General features: G+C 36.1%; 1 protein-coding gene across 4 annotated transcripts in view; it reads right to left on the reverse strand.

The window, feature by feature from the left end:
- The window catches only part of CAMKMT (calmodulin-lysine N-methyltransferase), a 437,120-nt gene that overhangs the window by 292,408 nt on the left and 131,955 nt on the right, over positions 1-12,757 (reverse strand). The window lies entirely within an intron of this gene.

Consider the following 12,757-nt stretch of genomic DNA (forward strand, 5'->3'; position numbering starts at 1 on the left):
CCTTAACTATCTCCCAGAGTTTACTCAGATTCATGCCCATTGAGTCAGTGATGCTAGCACTGAGATTTAAATCCTAAACAAGACAAAGTTACCCTTAGAAAGTGGGACTTCCCTGGTGGTCCAGTGGTTTGGACTCTGTACTCCCAACACAGGGGGCCCAAGGCGCCATCCCTGGTCAGGGAACTGAGATCCCAAATGCTGCAACTGAGATCTGCCCAGCCAAATTTTTTTTAAAAAAAGCAGCAGCAGCACCTTACAGTGTCTGGAGAGGGCAGGGGTACATATGCTAAGGATTCACGTGGGAGCATAGAAGAAGAGCACCTGGCCCAAACTCATAGCTCCAGAAAGGCTTTCAGGAGGAAGTGGCATTTGTGCTGAAAAGCTCAATGGCTGTAAGTTCTATGGCTGAAGTTCCTGGCCTTGACAACATTCAGGTTCATAAACACGATTGCAGGTAGGTAAAAAACCAAAGTCCACAGAATCTTGCAGCACCATGACACTCTATGAACAACATCAGCACATGTTATGAGTCTGCAGCTGAGTGAACAGTTTAATTAAGCTCCTCGGTGAACCAGCTCCCCCAAATCAGAAAAAGAGTCTCCAGAGCCCCTTACCACCTTCTGGCCAGTTTTTCCTCTGCTCTCTATTTGAAAAGCTTGAAAAAAAAAAAAAAACCCTATTTTTTTTGTTTGTTAAACTTGTTTGTTGAAGTACAACCTATGTAACAGAAAAACAAAGAAATAAAATCAAAGAAAAACAAAGAAAGACTTATCTCAAAGTGAACACACCCACATAACCACCACCCACTTTCAGTTCAGCTCAGTCGCTCAGCCGTGTCCAACTCTTTGCAACCCCATAAATCACAGCACGCCAGGCCTCCCTGTTCATCACCAACTCCCGGAGTTTACTCAAACTCATGTCCATCGAGTCGGTGATACCATCCAGCCATCTCATTCTCTGTCGTCCCCTTCTCCTCCTGCTCCCAATCCCTCCCAGCATCAGAGTCTTTTCCAGTGAGTCAACTCTTCTCATGAGGTGGCCAAAGTATTGGAGTTTCAGCTTCAACATCAGTCCTTCCAATGAACACCCAGGACTGATCTCCTTTAGAATGGACTGGTTGGATCTCCTTGCAGTCCAAGGGACTCTCAAGAGTCTTCTCCAACACCACAGTTCAAAAGCATCAATTCTTTGGTGATCAGCTTTCTTCACAGTCCAACTCTCACATCCATATATGACCACTGGAAAAACCATAGTTTTGACTAGATGGACCTCTGTTGGCAAAGTAATGTCCCTGCTTTTTAATATGCTATCTAGGTTGGTCATAATTTTCCTTCCAAGGAGTAAGCGTCTTTTAATTTGGAAGGAATATGACCAGCATCCTTGAAGCTTCCCTTGTGCCATTTCTCTCTTCTCCAGATGTAACCATTACCTTGATCTTTAACAGTATAATTTTGCCATTCTTTAAACTGTATATAAATGGAGTTTACAGTGTGTATTATTTTGAGTTGGGTATCTTTTGTTCAACATTATGTTAACAAGATTCATCCAGATGTGTGTAAAAGTAGCCAATTCATTTTCGTTGTTTTTAGCATTCCATTCTATGGAAAATTTCTTTATTTGAAAACTTTATTCTAATTATTTATTCTAATGTTGATAGGCATTTCTATTTTTTCCAGTTTTAGCTATATGAATAATACTGTGAACATTCTTGTATATGTCTTTCAATGCATATATACACACATTTCTGTAGGGTCTACCATACATAAGAGTGAAATTGCCAGGTTACAGGATATATATGTTCAGCTTTAGTACATACTATTGAATAGTTCTCCATATGGTCTTACTATTTCCATATAGTTGCTCCACATCCTTATCAACACTTGGTTTTGTCAGTTTTTAAAATTTCAGTCATTCTCTTGGGGGTACATCAGTATTTCATTATGGCTTTAATTTGAATTTCTCTGGGACTATTTTACTTTAGTATCTTTTTCTATGCTTATCAGTCATTGGAATATCCTGTTTGTTAGGTCCCTGATCACGTCTTTTGTATTTGTGAAATTAGATTCTTTCTTTTTCCATTGGCGGGTAAGAATCTATCATATATTCTGGATGCAACTCTTTAAACATCAGTTATATGCATTGAAATGGCAACCCACTCCAGTGTTCTTGCCTGGAGAATCCCAGGGATGGGGGAGCCTGGTGGGCTTCCGTCTGTGGGGTCACACAGAGTCAGACATGACTGAAGTGACTTAGCAGCAGTAGCAGCATATGCATTGCAAATAGCTTCTCCAATTCTGTAACTTGCCTTTTCCTTTCTGAACAGAACAGAAGCACAGAAGTTCCTAATTATAAGCCAATTTATCAATTCTTTCCTATATGGTTATATTTTTTAATTTCACTCAAGAAATATTTATCTACCTCAGAGACATAAAGATATTCTTATATTTTTTTGTTAGAATATTACTGTTTTATGCTTCACATTTAGATCTATAATCCACTTAGAATTGATATTTGTATATAATGTAAGGAAAGGGTGGTGATTTATTTTCTTCTGTAAAGTTACCCTGTTGATTCAGAATACTTTATTGAAAATACTGTCCATCTCCGTTTTTCTGCCATATAATCAAGTTTCCATAAATGCATGGGTCTGTTTTTTAACTCTACAATATTGTAACAGAGCCTCATCTCATCTTTATACCAACACAACACTTTCTTAATTACTGTAGCTTTATAATAAGCCTTGATATCCAATAGTGTGGATCTTCCAACTTTCTTCTTTTTCTTCATCTTCACTACTGTTGGTTCTTTGCATTTGTCTGTACAAATGATTGCATTACAATCATTTGTCAATTTTGCTAACTATACCTCATCTCTCTCCCACCCAGTAACCTCAGGTCACTTTGAAATGTTTCTCACTACCAGGATTTTGTGTAATAAGCAGCACTAATTTCTGCAAAAATGGCACTGGATATTAGTATAACGTATTTCATACTAAAGGCTCATAGTTTGAGGAGAAATCCCCTGATTCTTAGCAATCTGCTTCAGTCTTTTAGAGATTTTGCAAGGAAACATATTTCTCTAAGATATAATGTGATAACTGCCATCATCCTCAACTCTTGGAGGATATTCAGATATTCCATTCATATCACCCTTCAAAATTAAAGGGAATTTTTAAAAAACTTGAATTCAAAAAGATACATGTACCCCAAAGTTCATAGCGGCACTATTTATAATTGCCAAAGCATGGAAGCAACCTAAGTATCCATCAATAGATTAATGGACAAAGAAAATGTTTCATACATACACACATACAACAGAATACTATTCAGCCATATAAAGAATAAACTTTTGGCATTTGCAGCAACATGGATGGATTTGGAGGGCTTATGCTAAGTAAATTAAGTCAGTCAGAGAAAGACAAACCCTGTATGATATCACTTATATGTGGAATTAAAAAAATACAACAAACTAGTGAATATTTCAAGAAAGAAGCAAACTCATAGAGAAACTAGTGGTTATGGGGAGGCAATACTGGGGTGGGCGGTAGAAACTACTGGGTGTAAGATAGGCTCAAGGATGAGTTGTGTACAACATGGGAAATATAGCCAATATTTTGTAGTAACTTTAAATGGAAAATAACCTTTAAAATTATATTAAATTAAAAAAAATAAAATTAAGGAGAATCATAAAATTGTTAGAATATTAGAATGCAAAGGGTTTTCCAGAATTACTCTTCTTTGTGTTAAACCCAAATTTACTTGAGTACCAGTTTTTACAATGAATGATTTCTCATATAATTTTCATTTTAACTTAACGAGCAAATTTTAGAAGCACAATGATATATGATTAGAACTTAAGAACTTAGAATTCCACTTTGGGCTGTGCCATCATGTATTTATAATTATTTTTATATAGACTTTCTACTCACAGAAGAGCAATCGTATATTTCATATAGAAATTGCCTATTTCATAGATGACATTAATTGGGTGGTGACTTTTAAGACTGGTATAGTCCATTAGGCTACAAGGACTTCAGGACAGGGACTGCTGAATCCCTACACCTTAAAAATAGTAAAGCCCAATAATTGTAGTTGAATTCATGATTAATTAAGCTTTATTTCATTATTGGCTTTATAAAAGGACATGAGAAACTAAGAAAAAACACTTAAATTGAAAGTGAGGTTGACTTTGAATGTTAAGAAGGGAGGTTAAACTTCACCCCATACTGCCTGTGGGTGATACATACTTTTAGATGAGAGAGTAGATGGTGCAGGTCAGTCAAGTCTGAATGGGAAAATGTCAACTTCAGGAGTTTTCACTGTATTTTCATACAGTGCATGTCTTGACCACAGCATGCATACTATTGTATACTCGCAGATTTGGTTTGAGAGCACTCAAAGCTGTAGCACTGGCATCATAATTCTTTGCAGTACATTTGGTGCCCTTTACATTGTTAACTGTAAGCAGAGCCTGATTTATATGCCCAGGGCTCAAAAGGCCTGTCTTGTGGGTCATGGGACCAGATGCACATGAAGACAATGTGCCATCCATGACAGGAGAGACAACTCTTCCCATATACTGGAATACATGGCATGTTTATTATACTAAACATAATTTTCAGGGACTAATTGCCCATTCCAACACTTCTTTATAGAGAAAGCAACATAATATATAGAGAAAGCTAACTAATAGTACACAATATGCATTCTACAGAGTTTCAGGTCCATGAAAGGACAGTGCTCTCCTAGGGTGAGTAATGAGATAATTTTTAGGATCCAGGAATTTGTAGAAAGTCACTCGCTGTAGAACGTCACTATAGAAAGTTGCTTGGGGCCCTGTTCTTTTAAATTATACGACTCAGAAAGGAACTGTATTTATATAATAATATTTTAGCTAAATATTTGTGCTTAGTTTCTTCAGTCGTGTCGGACTCTGCAACTCTATGGACTGCAGTCTGCCAGGTTCCTCTACCCATGGAATTCTCCCAGGAAGGACACTGGAGTGGGTAGCCATTCCCTTCTCCAGGGGATCTTCCTGACCCAGGGATTGAACCTGTGTCTCCTGCATTGCAGGCGGATTCTTTACCGCTGAGCCACTGAGGAAGCCCAGGTAAATGTTCATAAATTTAAAAAATCCTAACAAATTTACAGATCAAGATATGTTCAAACTTTCATTTATCTGGAACCTAAGCAAACATAATGCTCAATCACCATCAAATTCTTATGAAGTCCCCATATGACTTCCATGGTGGTCGAGTGGGTAAGAATCCACCTGCTCCAGGAAGGCTCCACGTGCTGTGGAGCAACTAAGCAGGTACACCACAACTACTGAGTCCACATGCCCTAGAGCCTGTGCTCCGTAACACGAGAAGCTGCTGCAGTGAAAAGCCAGACAGCAGCAGCTAGAGAGTAGCCCCACTCCCATAACTAGAGAAAGCCCCTGCCAGCAATGAAGACCCAGCAAAGTCAAAAATAAGTGAATGAAATTTAACATCCCTATAAACAGGACTCTAAAATAGCAATAGATGATCATAACGGTAATCGTTCACACTAAAGATTACATTGGACCTCCGGAATACTTCTATAAGCAACTATTTTAGTATGTGTTTCAAGTCAGTTTCTCTTATATTCTAAAGCTTACAAAAGTGATCACATGTTTACAGTGTATATGTATGGACAAAGGGTTAAACAAAAATTCAGTTAATGAGTAATTCCATTCACCAACTATTACATAGAATCAAGGGTTTATTGTATCTGCTGCTTTCTCCAATTTGGGCCTCTATGCTTCCTCTCTTGAAAGTCTTTTCCTATCTATCAGTCAGTCAGACTATTCTCTAAGCCCTAAAATTTCTCTCAGAATATGTGAGTTAAACTTATCCAGTCCTTTCAGGCACGTAAACAGTTTCTGTGAACATCTTTTAGGTAACATTTTAATAATATTAAAGTTTGCAATTACTGAATATGAGGAAATAAAATGCAAACTCATTTAAAAATAGATCAGCAGAACTTTTAATTATAAGGAAGTGAAAAGAAATACTAATATTTGGGTATAAATGAGCCCACCAACTCGATGGACATGAGTTTGAGTGAACTCCGGGAGTTGGTGATGGACAGGGAGGCCTGGCATGCTGTGATTCATGGGGTTGCAAAGAGTCGGACACAACTGAGCGACCGAACTGAACTGAACTGAAACCATTCAGGCTTAACCAAACATCTCATTTTCTTTTTCCATAGTTATGATGCCTAATATAGTTTTAATTTTTTAAAACTACATACATTTCAATAATTGCTGAAAACTCCAGGCAATCACAATATCTGACTCATCAAAAGCTTTTTCATTCAACAAAATAATTTTACTTACAAAAAGCAAAATCAACTTTAATATTAGAGAATATCCTGTTAAACAGCAATATAAATTCCTTGAAAAACATAAATCATTTTATTAAAATACTTCATGAAATTTACAAACTAGAGCCAAATGATCACCCTTGTGTTCATAATCACAAAAGAAACTAAGAAAATGGGATTAATTTTAACATAAGTTTCTAAAAAGAATTGCAAGAAAATGGAAATATTTTGGCATATATCTGGCTGAAATATTTGTAGAGAACACAGTGCTCCCAGATAATCGTCAAGAGCCTTGCCTTAAGCGACAGATTTTGGCTATGCAGTTAGTTATTTTAAACATGCCAAAAAGAACAGCAAGGACAAAAATATATTTGCACATAATTAAATTATCATTATGCCATCAAAAATAGATTTCATATGAACATATAAATTAAGAGGTTTCAAAAATAAACTGACTTGTATTCTTGTTCCTAGTAGTTGCTTTAAAAACAACATAGGTTTATTAAGTAGCAGACAATATACATACAATATAAATGTTAAAAGGATGGAAGGTTCCCAGTAAACTTTTTTGCTTTTATAATTGTTTCCTTTCACAGTCATCAAATGGGATATGAAGATATATGTAACACTCATCATTCTTTATGAAAAACTCCATTCTGAATATACAGGTGAATAAATGCTTTGATGTATGGATGACAGATATAGGCATATATCTCTTAACTTGTATGATCCAAACGTTCCATACTTCATAAAGGTACATCTTCTTTATTTATAAGAAATACATGCACACATATCTATATGATATATATAGTGCATATAAATATGTATGTTTTAATTTCAGAGTCAATAATGTATATATTTCATAGAAGTAGATTAATTCCAAAAATTAAGATTCAATAGAATTTAAAAGGTATCTAATGAAAACAAGTCAGCTCCAAAAGAAAAAGTTTAACAGTTTAACTTCTTCTCTTTAAAATATATTAGATTCTCACGTATTGAAGTTAACACCCTGTTACCTCAAATGATAAAAAGAACCCGTTTTTCATAAATTTAAAAGAACCCATTTTTTTTAATTTAAAAGAAAAAGAATTTAAAATTCCCTTAAAATTTTGATGTTAATTTGAATAAACCATCATTTTAAATACCTGTATATTTAGTTGAACAATAAGACAAAGGTGGGTAAATTTCTGAATAAACATTTCAGAGGTAAGCTGAACTATTTTAACCTGAATGAAAAAAAATTACTTTTACTTTCATTTAGGATTTTGCAACTCTCTGTATTAAATAATTGGCAGGGAATTTTTTTAAAATAATCATTTTGACCAATAAAATTCAATGAAGAACACTCTTTATACCTAATGTGGAGTTTATTTTGGACTGTTGGAGTCGTGTGTGTGTGTGTGTAAAAATGACCAGCCATACTCATGACTCTGCTTCTTCTCCGAGGCAAAAGGTGATGGAATCACTCTAAGAGTGTTTACTGCCTCAGCTCTGAGTTCACTAATAGGAAACCACAGAATTTACTAAAGACAGTTTCAAAATCACTCTATTATAGGTGCTACAATTTAGTTCAAAGCCTCCTAGAAAGTTGAATGACAATGAAAATTATGCTCATTTAGCAACTAGAATTTCCTTCCCAAGATTGCATCGACAGTAAAAATTAACAATGTATTATTCTTGCAATTGAGAAGAGAAGGGGGAGAGGAAAAAAATGTTTCTATTGGGTCTTTCTCTCTGATTACCAAAAGATTTATGCTTCATAAGGTACAGCATAAAATGACAGTGATCGCGTGTTTAAGGACATGATTTAAAATACAAAATGGAACTTAAAAAGACAGAGAAGCTACTTAAATATTAAAAGAGACACTAAAAACTGAACACAATTTTCTCATGTATCACATTTCAAAGAACAGCCCTTACAGTATAAAGATCCCATGAGTTCATGACAGCTTTATTCTTAGACCCACAAATCAAGCCATTGTTAAGCTCTGAAACTGCAGGAACTGCTGCCACCTATAGGATCTGAACAATAATGACAGCGTTTTACTCACAGTACCCTCTATTGGGGACAGAAATGTGCTCAAATGTGTAAACACTCTCCTTAACAGCAGGTGGCCTCACTTTTGCTACAGATTTACCTCTGTACCTTTTAAAATGTTGGTTTAAAAGCTTTTCCATGTTTAGTAAAATAAATTTCAACTTCTGCCTGAATCTAAAGTTGCTAGGTGATTTGAGATCAGAAAAAACACAGCCTTGAACTCCGCAAATTGACTTCCATAAACAGTTTCACAAAGTGCTCCCCAGTTGCTAATCTGATGTCACTTAGTGCCATGCTGTACCAACAAGGTCACAAAAAAGAAGCATTCTGCTGAGACTCACTGTAAAGAGACAAGATTAAGAAAAATCTTTACAGAGTGTAAAATGCCACTTACTACAATTAGTCTCACCTTCCTAGAATTTATTACCTTTTATAGAAAAGTAACCATAAAGCCAACAGTTTCTTGTGGGATTCTTAGGCAATTTTAAGCAAAGTTACACATTTAAAAAGTTGTTTATTGGATAAACAACAAGGTCCTACAGGATAGCATAGAGAACTATATTCAATATCCTGTGAGAAACCATAATGGAAAATAATGTATATGTGTACGTGTGTGTGTATAATGGAGTCACAGGCAACTTAGCAGCAGCAGCAGCTGTACAGTAAAAATTAACACAACATTGTAAATCAAATATACTTCAATAAAATTTTCAAAAATTAAATTTAAAAGTTCCATACTACTGAGGATACAAAAATTCAAATATTCATGGGTAACAACATGTATCAAAGAGGCCAACATAATTTTTCTTGGAAATGAAAGTCAGTTAACTTTTCCATGTTTTTATTGTAATCACTGAACGACAAAACAAAAGATTCCCCTTTGTTTTTACTTTGTCCATACTAATTAAAACACCTAATGCCTTTATTATTGTTAAAGATTTGAGAACATTTTAAATGCTCAAAAATAAAAGGTGTTAAAATCAAGAGCAGAAGTAAAGAATGTCAACATATTCAGGAACCAAAATAAATCAGGCTGATAAAGCAAAGAAAATCTTCTAACACACACCCACACACAAAAACCAAAACCATTCAGAGTCAAGAAGCACTCATGGTGTGAAAATAAATAAATATCATTCACTATACTGTGAAGACGTGGAATCAACTGACAATTTGAATTCAACAATAAGATATTACAAATGCTAAACTCCAAACTTCTATACATAATTATAGTAAATAAGCAAAAAAGAAAATAGATTTAGAACAAAACAAGGAAACAAAACAATACTCAATTCGGAGCTATAAAAAAAATAAAGAAAATTATTATTGAAATGCTGATTAAGAACTCCTGAGATACTAAATAGGTGAATATTGGAAAATTTAGCCAACTATCCAGATGTTTTTGACTTCCTACTTTTGCATTCCAGTTCCCTATGATAAAAAGGACATCATTTTGGGTTTTAGTTCTAGAAGGTCTTGTAGGTCTTCATAGAACTGTTCAAACTTCAGCTTCTTCAGCATTACTGTGGTAATGTTCAAACTGTGCAGTGATATTCAAACTACAGCACAACTGCACTCATCTCACATTAGAGCAAAGTAATGCTCAAAATTCTCCAAGTCAGGCTTCAACAGTACATAAACTGTGAACTTCCAGATGTTCAAGCTGGTTTTAGAAAAGGCAGGGGAACCAGAGATGAAATTGCCAACATCCGCAGGACCATTGAAAAAGCAAGGGAGTTCCAGAAAAACATCTACTTCTTCATTGACTACGCCAAAGCATTTGACTGTGTGGATCACAACAAACTGTGGAAAATTCTGAAAGAGATGGGAATACCAGACCACCTGACCTGCCTCCTGAGAAACCTGTATGCAGGTCAGGAAGCTACAGTTAGAACTGGACATGGAACAACATACTGGTTCCATATCAGGAAAGGAGTACATCAAGGCTGTATATTGTCACCCTGCTTATTTAACTTACACTGAGTACATCATGAGAAATGCCAGGCTGGATGAAGCACAAGCTGGAATCAAGATTGCTGGGAGAAATATCAATAACCTCAGATATGCAGAGGACACCACCCTTATGGCAGAAAGTGAAGAAGAAATAAAGAGCCTCTTGATGAAAGTGAAAGAGGAGAGTGAAAAAGTTGGCTTAAAGCTCAACATTCAGAAAAGTAAGATCATGGCATCTGGTCCCATCACTTCATGCAAATAGATGGGGTAACAGTGGAAACAGTGGCTTTATTTTTGGGGGTTCCAAAATCTCTGCAGATGGTGACTGCATCCATGAAGAAAACTGTGACCAACCTAGATAGCATATTAAAAAGCAGAGACATTACTTTGCCAACAAAGGTCTGTCTAGTCAAAGCTATGGTTTTCCAGTAATCATGTATGGATGTGAGAGTTGGACTATAAAGAAAGCTGAGTGCTGAAGAACTGTTGCTTTTGAACTGTGGTGTTGGAGAAGACACTTGAGAATCCCTTAGACTGCAAGAAGATCCAACCAGTCCTAAAGGAAATCAATCCTGAATATTCTTTGGAAGGACTGATGCTAAAGCTGAAACTCCAGTACTTTGGCCACCTGATATGAAGAGCTGACTCACTGGAAAGGACCCTGATGCTGGGAAAGATTGAAGGCAGGAGGAGAAGAGGACGACAGAGGATGAGATGGTTGTATGGCATCACTGACTCAATGGATAAGAGTTTGAGTAAGTTCCGGGAGTTGGTGATGGACAGGGGGGCCTAGTGTGCTGCGTCCATGGGGTCGCAAAGAGCTGGACATGACTGAGCAACTGAACTGACTGACTAACTGATCCAGATGTTTATCAAGTTTCTGTAGGAAAAAAATAGCGGGATTTGTTTTTCAGTATCATTCTGATCTTTGGTCACAAAGTCACAGATTCCTGGAATTTGTATTTAACATAGGCTGCTCTTAATTTCACACTTTATAGTACATATATATTCTTTAAAGCCACTGAAATAAACTGTCACTGCAGCCTTACACACATTTTTGCCCTTTAGGGCTATACAATGACATACCATCCCTCCCTTTGTGTGAGGTAACTTGTTTATTTCCGAGTTCTCACACTACCATCTTTCACCTATGCTGAGGCCTAACCCATATCTTCACCATTAATATACTGGTGGTCCTGAATTAAGGCCCATCACCTTAATTTTTGTATGGGTTTTTACACATCTGGCCACCATCTTCTTCAAGTGACTGTTCTGTGCCACTGACAAAAGTTCCGATTGTCTTTTCATTCCTTTTGTAGTTGAGAAGTGGCAGCTAGGCAAGTAGAAGAATAGAAGAAGCTCTAAGTGCTCAATCAGAAATGTACTAGCAGCAAAGAATTCTCTATAACTGGACTTTATACTTTTGAGTTTTTAGGCTTTTTCCAGCTAGCTACACAAGTTATTTTCAAATGATTTATTCAATCATTAGTTTCAACTTTAATTTTTTTTCAATTTCCAAACCATGGTGATGGTGGGTAAATAATAGTTTTAATATAGTTTTATTTGTAATAGGGTTTAAGCAGATTTATTTGATATATATTTGTATATAAACATATTACTGTATTGAAACTAATACATCAGCTGTATATATATCCACTGGTTCTCGGATATATGTATATGTATATACTCTAATCCTGAGTTTCTTCAAATTTTATGATGGCATCATGGGTTTGCTCTACTATGAAGTTTAAGAGCTCTATTAGATCAAATCTCCACGTTCCTAGTAATTCAATAATGAATTGCATCAAACTGAACTTTTATAGTATTTTCTTTAAGAAAATGATTAGATGGATAGACAGATGGACAGATAGGTAGAACTGTATGTAGCACTACATTCTCACAGTGTTTTTCAGATTTTATTTACCTAGCCTTTTTATTTTCCTAAATTTTCTATATCCTCATTATAAATACTTTCTCAGTCTATGACCCAGCTATCTCTGATATAATGTATAAAATGTGTAAAAACTGTTTTATTACCTCAGTAATAAGTCACTTGGATAATAATAATAGTTATGATATAGTTTATACATTCATTTGTTATATGCTGCTGCTGCTAAGTCACTTCAGTCGGGTCCGACTCTGTGTGACCCCATAGACAGCAGCCTACCAGGCTCCCCCGTCCCTGGGATTCTCTAGGCAATAACACTGGAGTGGGCCGCCACTTCCTTCTCCAATGCATGAAAGTGAAAAGTGAAAGTGAAGTCACTCAGTCATGTCCGACCCTCAGCGATCCCATGGACTGCAGCTTTCCAGGCTCCTCCATCCATGGGATTTTCCAGGCAAGAGTACTGGAGTGGGGTGCCATTGCCTTCTCCTGTTATATGCTAGGGGGTTTATAGTCATAAGCATTGATCCTTGAAAC

Source organism: Moschus berezovskii, chromosome 11 (genome assembly GCF_049115385.1).
Source record: "Moschus berezovskii isolate FMDL1 chromosome 11, NW_MosBer_1.0, whole genome shotgun sequence".
Taxonomy (NCBI): Eukaryota; Metazoa; Chordata; class Mammalia; order Artiodactyla; family Moschidae; genus Moschus; species Moschus berezovskii.